General features: G+C 43.1%; 1 non-coding gene across 1 annotated transcript; it reads left to right on the forward strand.

Moving 5' to 3' along the window:
* Window positions 1-11,442: 11,442 nt before the first annotated feature.
* On the forward strand, window positions 11,443-11,513 carry TRNAV-UAC (transfer RNA valine (anticodon UAC)). The gene has a single exon. It is a non-coding gene; the product is annotated as a tRNA-Val (tRNA).
* The last annotated feature ends 1,256 nt before the right edge of the window (window positions 11,514-12,769 follow it).

Genomic DNA, 12,769 nt, shown 5'->3' on the forward strand with positions numbered 1-12,769 from the left:
GTTCTCCTAAGCAACAATATTCACTGTATTTTTCAAGACTTCTTGCAGAGCAATCTGCTTGTTGTTCATTTGGATGCCCATAAACCCCCCACACTCCTTTTAATCAACAATGATAGCTAGGTTTTTAATATTTTGCTGCTGTATTTGATTTTCATAAATTAGAAGTCATGTTGTTTTTATTGTGTGTGTGTTTTTTGGTGGGGTGGAACCTCCCATACAGTACCGGGTATACTGATGAACCAAAGGTCTTCAAGAACATTGTCAGTGGACCACTTAGCATATGATGGGAAGTGACAGACTTTGGGCTCTCAAATTCTAACAGTGCCCAGTACAACACTAAAATTCAGTGATTCCCCTGCCTCTCATTCTCCATTCTACAGCATTGTTGTGGTGCCCCCTGCAGCACAGCATCTAAACCAGTCACGCTACCCTAAAGCCACCTCTGCTTAAGAATGACCTATACTGAGAAATAGATTGAAGCCCAAAGCTCTTTCTTGCGTATATTCATGAATGGAATAATTCCTCCTCGAACATGAAGATTTCCCTGCACTCAAAACTGGATGCACTTGATGCCAATTGAAAGTCTCTGAATCCCAAGTGCGTTCCCCATTTAGACTGGTAAGCATGTGCTGAGTGTTTTGAATTTTGTTGCATATCAAATCCAAATGCTCATGTTTTCTTATCATAGTTCTGCGTGAGATCACATGGTTTGCATGCAGAAGCTCAGTTCCAGGCTCAATTCCTGGCCTCTCCAGTTAAAAGGATCAGGATCCTTGCTGAGCTACTGAATGCTAAAAGGAATCTCCCTGGACTACTGTAAAGGGTCAGCTTATCCAGGGCAATTGCTTCCAGTGGAGGTTTGAAGAGAACTGCTGTGGCATCCAGGGATGGGTGAATCTGTCAAATTTGGTTTCTTTCAGTTTCTCATTTTTCCAATCTGAATTTCGGTGCTCCACATTTCCACATCAGTTTGCATTTTTTTTAAAAAGTCCTGATGAATTTCTATGACCACTTTACCCTAGAATATGCATTAATGGACCTGTGACATGGCTGGAGAACTGAATTACACAATTGGGGGGGGGAGTGAATTTCAAAGGATGGCTATGTTTTGGTCTGCATTTTTTTCCAGTAAATTAGGTAGGTTTGCCTTCAAAAGCATATGTATCCATGCTCACACATATCACACAGGCTCTGGTGCCTGATTGTTTTCCCAGAGGCTATAACTATACTTTGCATTTATATGTCATCCCTAACAAGGGGAGAAGGAGAAGGAGGAGAAGGAGGAGGAGGAGAAGGAGGAGGAGGAGGAGAAGTGTTTGGAGGGTCTCTGGAATCATGGAAAGTTGAGTGTCAATTGGAAAAGTCAACTAGAAAACCAGGAGAGGAACACAACCACCTTTATTGAGCTCCAAACAGTTTCTGGTATCCCACAGGAATGGATGGATGAATGAATGCATAGAACCTGGAAAAAGAGGGAGGTATATGTTGCAACATTTCATTGACAGTACCAGGTTTATAGAATATATGAAGCAAAATACAAATGCTACAAAGCATATATGAAACAAAATACAAATGCTACATGGCATATTGCAGCATATATCAAATAGTGACTTTACAGTAGCGGAAAGCATATCTGTTCATGCAAGATTCCCATACCTCCTTCCACCCTCTGTGCCATTCCTATACTATTTAGGAGGGTCCCTTGACCCTTATGAGCAGGGTTTTTTGGTGGGACACAAAAAAGACTCAGGATGTTGCAGTGAAAAAGAAGAACCAGCAAAAATTGCATTCCCCACCTTGCATCAACAAAAGTGCACATTGCACAAGTTGATATGCTTTCTGCTAGTGCAAACCAACCCCCTGAATACAACCTTCTCGTCCTCCCCTGATTCCATGAAAATAAATCCTGGTGCAGCAGAGCTTTCCATTACATGCAAAGGGTCGCATGAGAATTGCTATTTTTCCTGCCAGCCTCTTCACAGATCCTATCAGCATTAATTATAGCTCTGCCCACCGCCACATAATAATTACAAATATATAAAGACTTCATTAACAAATCAATGAATCATTAAACAGTCATGAATATATGCAGCCATAATGGGAGCTTATGGCCACATGTTAGTCCCTATACGGTGACGGGAAAATATACTCCGAAGTCTTTAATATGGCAATTAAGAAGCTGGAGCTGAATTCCGTTCGTGTTATAACTACTGAGTACTAATGTAAACATGGTAACTAGGCAGTCTTGAGGGCTTTGCTGTATGCCAAATAATATTTTATTAAGCACATTTTGTTAAAGCAGTATCAGTTTTGTAAGGGGGTATCTCCGTGTGGTACCATGAGAGAAATTAGCATTGAGAGGAAAGCTGTGTGTGTGTGTGTGTGTGTGTTTGATGTGCCACTTTAATGTGGAATGCTAAACAATACACATCTGATCTCTTAATCTGCAGGCACATCATGTCTCGAAGTAAGAGTTCTTTGGCTTATGAGTCAGTCTGTTGCTCCTTGTGCAACTGGAGACAATGGTCATAGAAGGGAACTGGACGCATTTGAGCCAGGGAAGAAGGATAATTTCAGTTCAGTTCATATTTAAAAGTGGACCTAGCTTAATTCATACTCCCTGAAATTGTAATATATAACCATGCTTTTGAAATTCGCACCTCTCGGATTTTGCAAGCAATGTGTACAAAAACGGGATAAAGGGTGCATATATACATGAAAATAGCCTATTAAAATGCATTCTGTGGGGAAGATGTCTGAAAAACAAAGTGCATATGAGGAGAAGTCTGCACTGATAAAGAGTGAAAAGGACTTTTTAAAAAAGCAAAATTGTGTGGAAATGTGAAGAAGCGAAGTGATTTTTTTGGGGGGGGGGAATTGAGAGAAAATGGATTCAAGAGTTTGCTCTATGACTGCTCAAGATACTAGGAAAATCTGACTTGCATGACACAACCCTAAGTAATTATTTATGGGTTGGTTCATTTAAGAAAAATACATATGGCAGCAAATCTATTCAGAATACTCTGTGCATATGTTTTGCAGAACAGAACCCTAAGTTCTAGCGCCATTTCCTCAGCTCATTCAAGTTCGCTGTCTTTGGATGACAACCAGGAGCTTCAGATGTCAAGCTGAGGGAGACGCTTTCCAAGCAAAGGCATCTGGCTGGCTGGCAAATTCCTCCTGTGGTTGTACTGGCAGCTCAGATTTGCCTCCAGGTCATTAATGTGGATAGCTTGCTAATGGGATGCGGGGCCTGTTTTATCCTCCCAATACCATTTTGAACTCATTTTGGACTCAAAAGATTCCATGCATTTTAATCTGTTTGTGAACGAGTTCTAGCATAATGTCCCAAGTGGGAGTGCAACAAAGATTCTTCTGTTGTCTATGTGTATTTTCTTCCCCACTCCTGGGTTGCTGTTTAAAGAACTCTTTCCCCTACAGCAGAATTGCTTTCCCCCCCCAAAGTAGGCTAAAGCTAAAGTCAAAGCAAATGTGGAGGTTGCTTTTTTGGCAATGTGAAGGAGTTCAAAGAAAAAGTGAAGAAATAGATATATGCCAGGTAACAATCCCTAGATTGCCACGGATGAGGATGGTTATTATTTTGCCTAAAGCAAATGTCAAGATGAGCGTTGAGGGTCACACATGGACAAAACATCTCAGGAATCTCAAGGAAAGCAAAGAACATAAGGCTATAGACCTGCTGGACCAAGCCAGCGGTCCGTCCATTCCAGCATCCTCTTCTCACAGTGGCCAACCAAATGCCCATGTGCAGCCTGCAAGGAGGACTTGAATGCAACAGCACTCTCCCCACTTGTGATTCCCAACAGCATGCTGCTGTTGCGAGGCACATTGCTTCTGACAGCGGAGTTAGAACATGGCCACCACAGCTAGTAACCATGGGCAACTTTATCCTCCTTGAATTTGTCTAAGCAATGCAAAAGTGGTAACCTACATCACCATATACCATCATTCTCAGCCAGTGGCTGCCAGAAGCCTCAAACCCAGGTGGGGAGTGCAGCTTCTCCAAAAAGTGTGCACCTCTCCTCACCACCAACCTGATCATTCAGATGTGTCTTCTTTTCATAGACTGGAAATGGGGCCATGAAAATGGTAGTAGGCAGTGGGGAGGCAGTGTCTGAAAACTTTGCTATCATGTTCATAATCAAGCAACCCTTATGAGCTTTAGTATCTCCCCACTGCCTTCTCTCTTTTTCATATCCTATTGCAAACAGGACAGGAATCAACAGATATTGTCCTTCTGCTGAGAAGTGTGTCCATTGCAGAGGAGCAGCAGTTGGCAGGATCTTCTCCTTGCCCTCCCCTCCCTCCCACAATAGGATGTTGCAGCAATGGGGTGGGGTGGGATAGGATAGGATAGGACAGTACAGGATTCTCTGCATCCTGAGCCAGACCTGCGACTTTCACAGAACTGCAACAGGGTGTCCTCGAATGGTCCTCCTTGGTGTGCCAGTTTGGTTAAGACAGGCCGGATGTTACAGCACCATGGATAGCTCCAAGTGTGCAACTTAACTCCAAGAAGACTCCTGATGACTACAAGCCATGATGACTTTGCTCTGCCTATGTGGTCAGAGGCAGTAATGTTTCTGAATGCGAGTTGCTGGAAACCACAGGAGGCGAGAGTGTTCTTGTGCTCTAATCCTGCTTGCTGGTTTCCCATGGAAATCTCTTGGGCCACTGTGAGAACAGGATGCTGGGCTAGATAGGCCAATGGCATGATCCAGCAGGCTCTTCTTATGCCCTGATGTTCTTCTGTTCTGCTCTGGCGTGGTGTGGTGTGGTGTGGGCAGCAGGGCTACGAAAGTGGCAGTGGCTATGCCACTCCATTAAGTCCTGCTGTTGCCTCATCTGAACCCAACAAATAATGGACAGTCCAGCCATTCTGTCTGCTGAAGGGGCAATACTCCAAAGGACTTGTTGAAACCTCATAGCTAGTATAATAGCTGTGGGATAACCAGCCTCATATATAACCAACATGCTTAACACAAAGGTGTTAATACAGTGGTACCTTGGGTTACAGGCGCTTCAGGTTACAGACGCTTCAGGTTACAGACTCGGCTAACCCAGAAATAGTACCTCGGGTTAAGAACTTTGCTTCAGGATGAGAACAGAAATTGCATGGTGGCAGTGGGAGGCCCCATTAGCTAAAGTGGTACCTCAGGTTAAGAACAGTTTCAGGTTAAGAACGAACCTCCAGAACGAATTAAGTTCTTAACCCGAGGTACCACTGTACCACAGAGTAAGCTGTCTTGCCAGGCTTAGCTAAGTCCACTTCCCATCAAGTCTTTGTTCCCTCCATCAGCCTACCTGATGAAATCAGTATGTGAAGAGACTAACTAAACATGTGGTATTTTCCTATGATGGGGGAAGAGGGAACTATTTTGGAACTCACTTGAAAAGACATGCTTTTCTTTGCTGTGTATTTTGTGTTTTTTCAATTTCTGCTGGGGGTTATCTCACCCTCTAGAGGACTTGCTCTGAACTTGGAACTTGGCATTCAGGAATTCTCCTTTTATACCTTTTATTTCCCCCTTGCACCAACAATATCAACCTAATCCTTAATTTCAGAATTAGGAAAGAAGTCATTGTCCCAATGTCCTTATTCTCACACATAGCTATTTTAGTCAGTGTGGCCAGCATACATTACCAACATTATCCATTATCTGTCCACAAAACCAAAGTTACACCTAAGTGCCATAGACTACCGGTAATGTAATTTGCATTATATCATGAGAGGCCTTGTGGACTAAATCAGTATTTTAAGTGGTGAATAAATAACAGGTGTGGTCAACATGTGTCCTGCCAACCTAAAGTCCTCCCACTTATGCCTCTCCTCCTCCTGCTGCATTTTAGATGGGGGCCTGCAAATTTTGGGAAGATTTCTGATATGTGCCAGAGGTCTTGAAGATCTAACATGCTGGTGGCCGTCATGTTAGACTTCCCAGAATGCCCAGCATTGGGAGGAGATAATGGCTTGTCCCTCCTCCCTGGAACAAAGAAGAAGCAGCAGTTTTGAAGGACCATAGTGGGTGTTCCACCACCTTTGGAACAGGGCATTCTGGGAAATCTAATATTGTGACTAACAGCACAATGAAGCCTCGAGAGATCTGGTAGGTATTGTCCCCATAGGGAGATTGCTTCATCTCCAAAAACAGTCAAGACACAAAGAACATGAGACGATCTCTGCTGGATCAGGCCAGTGGCCCATCTGCTCAAGCATCCTGTTCTCACAGTGGCTAGCCAGATGCCTGTTATTATGAGGTGTACATCCCTCAACTGTGAAGCCAGAGTACTATCACCATTGTGGCTAGTAACAAAAAATAGCCTTATTCTCAATGAATTTGTCCAAACCTCTTTTAAAGTCATCCAAGCTGTTGGCCATCACTGCCACCTGTGGGAGCAAGTCCCAAGTTTGACAATGCACTGTGTAAAGGAGTACTGTCTTTTACCTGACCCAAATCTTTCAACAAACTCATTTTTGGTCACTTCTATCAAAAAGCCAGTGAAGCATTCTTCATGCCAGGGTATACGGCTGGCCTGGCCGTCTAACTTTGGTTCATCAGGTGCCAAAGTTGCACATTCCTCCTATATCATCTTAGGAGTCATCACTCGTGTAAAATTCCCTATTGTTCACTAGGATTTTATTTCACAAAAAGATCCCACATGGGCACAAATTCAATCCGCAATATGCGCTTCTGATATGGGAACAATAGATAACCATTGTGAAGGAGTGGGCACCCATCTTGGCTGCTCAGAAATGAACTTTTTTCCCACCTGCTTTGCATTGAGTTCATATAGCCAAAGCATTTCCATCTTTGCAACAATGTAGCTATGAGCTATCCTGCCCGCCCGCCCGCTTGCACCCACCCCCTCCCCACCCGCATACACTTTTAAACAAGGAACTTTAAATAAATGATAAATGTTCAGCAAACCGGGCCAATAGCCTGCGATAAACATTCCTAAACCCATTATTCTGCATAAAGGGTGCCAAATTCTGCTCTCAATTATGCCGGCATAAATCCAAAGTCAGGATTTGCTGGAGCCAGAACTCATGGCTGTAAATAATGTAAGAATCTGCCTTTTGGTGCCCAGAAGGAAAGGGAGAGAGGCAGGAAATAGATTGTGGGCTGGCAGCTGAAAGGATGCATTATTCCCAAAACCATTTTCCAAAGCGTCTGTGTCTTGGCCTCCAGAATCCACAACAGCATGAATACATTGATGGTATTTTCTTACCATTAATATTGAAGGACATCACCTTCCTGACACTTTCAGGTTGTCTGGATGGGAGACAAACTAATTGCTGTCACCTTTCCTTGAGCGCAAGTCCCTGCCATTCAGGTTCCCTTTCACTCACATCTGCAACTTCTTTCCTCCCCAAGTGAAGTCAATCCCTTAGGCTCCTTTCAATTTATTTTATTTTATTTAGCATTAAAAAGAAAAAAATACCAGACATTATGAATGCTGGTGACCTTGTTTTCTATGTCCTTCCTACCCCACCCAGATAATGCATATATATATCAGGAGTGGAGAGCCTCCAGCCCCATGGACCTAATTAAGCTCGGCATAGGTCATAATTTGGCCCATGTGGCTATTTCTCTCAAACCAGGGCCACCTGCCCCACACCTGCTTTTTTGTTTTTCATTTCTGCTGATGATTTCTTAAAAAAAACTTATAAGTAAGTTCATCACACTACATACACATTATAACAGTGTATACATGAATTAAACAATGAGAGTGATTTCATAATGTTCTTATCCCTACATTAAGCCTTATTGCCAACTGTTCGTTAGTAGCTAGATTGATTGTAAATCCCTAACTAGTGCTGGGTATGAATGATCCAGCTCTTCCATGTTAAATAAAGTTTAGCCAGTTTCTCATAAACCTATTTTGCCAGCATTCTCCTTCTTTGCTCTTTAAATAATAAGTCAGCTTTATCATGGTTGTATATTCCCAAACCTTTTCATGACATGTTCCAATAGAAGGTACAAAATATTGCCTCAATGTTTATTTTCTTTCATAGATTGCTCTAGCTGCTGTGATTTTGTAGGAGGCTAATGCTTTGCATTCTGTGATTGATTTAAAGAAGAATTCCCTGGATCCCTAGATCCAAACACAGGGCAAGCATTCTCTGGTAAGAGAGTCCCAGCAGAGATTTAAAATCACAAAACATGCAGCAAGGCAAAGCATTGAAATATAGGCTGTTAGACCTTTAAAACACCCCCCTTTAAAGTCCCTTTTGAATCATTTTCCCATTTGGCATAGGAAATACTACACAGTTTTGGTAAGTTAAAAAAAAATTGACTTGTCAAAGGTCAGATTCATGTGCTTTTCCATACAGCAGCAAGAAAACACAGGTAGAAAAAAAACCATGTAGTTACAAAACTTGGTACAATGTCTCTAAACACACTGCACTTGGACCAATTAGTCCAGATGTCTGGTCAGAATCACATGGTGGACGAGACTGAACAAAGAGAATTTGCTGACCCTGCATCCCTCAAGGAGAGGTGGTGTAATGTAGTCAAGTATGGCAAAATAGCTTACTGTATAGTCTTAAACCATTCTTGCATTAACTAGAGCTAAGCATGCTGGTTATATGATACTGAATTTCCCACAAGTTTATGAGAATTCGTTATTTGAATTTGTAAGCTGGGGGGCTCACTAGAAACTTTCAAAGTGTGCCTCATTATATTTTACTGGGTTTGGAGGGAAGACTGAAGGTTGGATTATTTTAATGAGATCTGGTTATGTTTCATACAATATTGCTAAGCATTTGTTGGAGGGCTAGGAGTCAAGAAAGTGGTATATTGAGCCCCAATCCAGAGAACCATTGCTAAATTGTTATGAAATAGGTTTTTAGTCACTCACAGTTAATTTCTCCAACTGATTTCAATCAAATTGCATAGTTCAGGGATTGGATTCCCTGTAGTTTAAGTGTGTGTGTGTGTGTGTGTGTGTGTGTGTGTGTGTATGCACGCGCGCACGCGTGCACGCACACACACACTCATCTATTTATAACATACTGGTAAGGGAAGAAAGGCAGAGAGTGATTTAACAACCAACCCATCTCCACACCGAATTCTAGGAATTGTCACTCCATGAATATGGGCCTCCTAACCACTCTCAGGACCCTTACTAAACTGCACCTCCCAGAATTATTTGGGTGAAGAAATGGCTGTTTTAAGTGGTATCCTGGCACTTTGAATGTATTGTGTGAATGTGACCTCAATCAGCCATTGTTTACACAGTTGCAGTATAAGTTACCCCTATTTTTTTGGCCCTGGGTCACGTGTTAGGATGCTCAGGCCCTTTGCAGTGGATTTATGGTGACCAGCCACTATCCCCTGCGGCCTGGGATAATGCCATCCTGATGCTTTACAGTAACACATTACCAGCGTCCAAAAGGGTTGTTATGACTTCTTGTAAAGCTTTCAAAGACACCAATAAAATATTGATATCAAAATCCCAACATAGCTTTAAACAGGCAAATCAATGAGAGCAAAGGAAAAGCTGGTCAGGAAGCATGCCAACTTAACAGAAGTGTGATTTGCTACCGGACCTGCATAAATTATTGCTTCCGGATGATGCCAAACATTAGGTGGCAAGCAGGCGTGTGGGAAGGCTGGAGGTAATGCCACGGTGCCAAAGCCAGGGTGACGGCTGTGGAGATTATGCAGCTTCCCCAGGGGAACTGCAGCTCACCGTTTCGTCAGAGGACTTTGCACCAGGAGAGATACAAGACCCATGCAGCCTGGGTTGCCCAGGAGACTGCAATATGCTTCACCCCTATTCCCCTCCCAGAGCTACAATTTATAGAGTTTTCTGGGAAGACGGGTGGACTTTTTTAAACCACTGTGGAAATTGTAGCTCTATGGGGGAGAACAGGGGCTCTGTTCCTGCTCCGTTCCTGATTGCCCAGCCTCTCCTACCTTGAAGCCACTACAGTGGTACCTCAAGTTAAGAACTTAATTGATTCTGGAGGTCCATTCTTAACCTGAAACTGTTCTTAACCTGAGGTACCACTTTAGCTAATGGGGCCTCCCACTGCTGCTGTGCCGCCGCCATGCAATTTCTGTTCTCATCCTGAAGCAAAGTTCTTAACCCAAGGTACTACTTCCGGGTTAGCGGAGTCTGTAACCTGAAGCGTCTGTAACCTGAGGTACCACTGTACGTCATGCCTCCGCAGCAGCCACTTTGTGATATGCCACACACCATCACTGTAGCCATTTTGTGACTTGTGCCCATGGTGCTTTCTCAGCTGAAAATATTTGGTGGCCCCTGTTGTAGCCATTTTCCGGAGGCCCGAGCGTTTTTCATATCCTCATTAAGAGTACATTGGCAGTCCTTTGTGGCTGCTTCTCAGGATGCATGTCACCCCAAGTTGCCCCCGAGGAAGCGCAGGATGTGAGTGTGTTAAATCAATCAATCAACCTGCTCATTGTCAGCTTCTCTGCATGGAGCACGCAGGTCCTGTGCAAAGGCTTTGGTACCAAGACTTTGCTGAATAATGGTAACTGCCAGGAGGACATTTGGTGCGCTCTCTTTGCTCCGAGCTCCCCTGCTGCTTATCCTGGAGTCAACCTGCTGTTTGAAATGCCAAATGCTTGTTAGGAAGATGTAATCTATCTCCAGCGACTGCAGGAGTCGCACTGTGAAAGGAGCTTGGATATGCCCAATCAATTCTCTATAATTATGCTTTGCATTTGGTTGTAGGTATGGGGGGGGGGAGGGAGTCAGATCTTAAGGAAGTCCCGATGGCAGTTTCTTGTGAACTACTATTTTGGCATGAGCCTGCACAAGATATTGGCCTCATCTGCATTATACATTTAGGACCATATCATACCACTTCAGTCATGGCTTCACCCAAAGAGTTCCCTGGGAAGAGAAAGGAATGTTAGAAAATGAGAGGGAAGTGCTAGGATTATCACACCATACATTGAAAGCACTGTGATGCCACAGGATGGAACTAGGCCCCATCTGCACTACACATTTAAAGCAACACAATGCCACATTAAACAGTCATGGCTTTCCCCAAAGAATTCTGGGATCTATTATTTGTTAAGGACGCTGAGAGCTGTTTGGAGGCCCCTATTCCCCTCACAGCCTACAATTGCAAAGTTCCCTGAGAAGAGGGCTTTATTGTTTAAAACCACACTGAGGATTGTAGCTCTGGGATGTGGGAATGGGGGCCTCCTAGCAGCTCTCAGCACACTTAACAAACTACAGTTCCCAGGATTCTTTGAGAAAAGCCGTGGCTCTTTGGACAGGTCTGATCCTGCTTTAAACATATAGTGCAGATGGGGCCAAGGGTGAGTGATGATACACGACCATCCCAAGCTGACCAAAGGCACCATGAGAATGCATCAGACTGGACTGGCACAATCACTACAGGATTGAAGTGTTTTTCAGCAAGCTCCCTCCAGGAAAGGGCCTCAGCTCAGTGGCAGAGTATCTGCCTTACATGCAGAAGGTCCCAGGTTCGATCCCTGGCATCTCCAGGTAGCACTGGGAGGTACTTCCTGCCTGAAACCCTGGAGAGCTGCTACCAGTCAGTGTAGACAATATTAAGCTATAAGGACCAATAGTCTGTTTTGTGTTCCTAGATTCTCATCCATCCTGGCTGAAAGTACCAACTTCAGAGGGACTGAGAGAGGAGGTGCCGAACGATCAAAATCCAACTTACCAGAATAGCAAACGAAACAAAAAAAATATGAAAAGGGAGTCTTAAAAAGAGGGAGGCTTAAAAAAAAGAAACAGTGATGAGAAATAAGGTTGTTAAGCAACATTTTTTTTAATTCTTCTCAATTATGAATATTCATAAGTCTGAATGAAGTATGGACTCAGTTAACAGCACAGCATGGAATGCAAACCAAAAGTAATTTAACACCTGTTTTGCTTCTGTGAGAATATTAAGGCGCTTTATCTTAAATAGCCGAGGCGTCATTTTTCTTTCTTATGCAAATGCTAATGAGTTATTTATTGTCCACCTGTTACAAACATCTCCGCCCTTGTCAGTCATGTTTTACATGCTCTCTGAACAAGCCTCAGTGCATCCTAACGGAAAAGCACCTTGGCATTTTAATGCAAAGCAATATCCAATAACTAACCATTTTTCTCACCCCCCCCCCCTTTTTAAAAAGGTTCTATATAGAGAATGTGCATATCAAATTGAAAATTGTGATATATTTATCACAAGTTTTCTAAGAATCCATGAAAAAAGAAGGGCGGGGAGTTAGAAAAAGTTTAAATAATCATGATCTATACTTCGTAATCAATGTCATGAAATGAATTTGTTTCCATTTTATTTATTTAGAATATTTATGTTGCAATTTGTAGCCCAGAGAGGCTCTCCAGGTGCATAATTCACCCAATAAAAGTCACATTAAAATCTGGTATCAGGAACCAAAATAGCAGGGTGTCTTGATAGTGTCAGGATTACTCCAAGGATATTTCCTCTTCATTCATTCATTCATTCATTCATTCATTTACATACAATTGCATTTTGAGCCCACATTTTTTCTCCAAGGAGCTCAAGGCTGGCATACGTGGTTCTCTTCCCTCTCCATTATCTCCTCACAACAACCCTGTGAGATAGGTTAGACTGGGAGATGGAGAGTGGCCCAAGGCCACCCAGTGAACTTTGTGGCTGATGAGGGATTTGAACCCTCATCTCCCAGGTCCCAGTCCAACCCCCTAACCACTACACCTCACTGGCTTTCTTGGTCTTCTTAGTCTTGGTCTCCCCTTTTGTCAA

This window comes from Podarcis raffonei, chromosome 8 (assembly GCF_027172205.1).
Source record: "Podarcis raffonei isolate rPodRaf1 chromosome 8, rPodRaf1.pri, whole genome shotgun sequence".
Classification (NCBI taxonomy): Eukaryota; Metazoa; Chordata; class Lepidosauria; order Squamata; family Lacertidae; genus Podarcis; species Podarcis raffonei.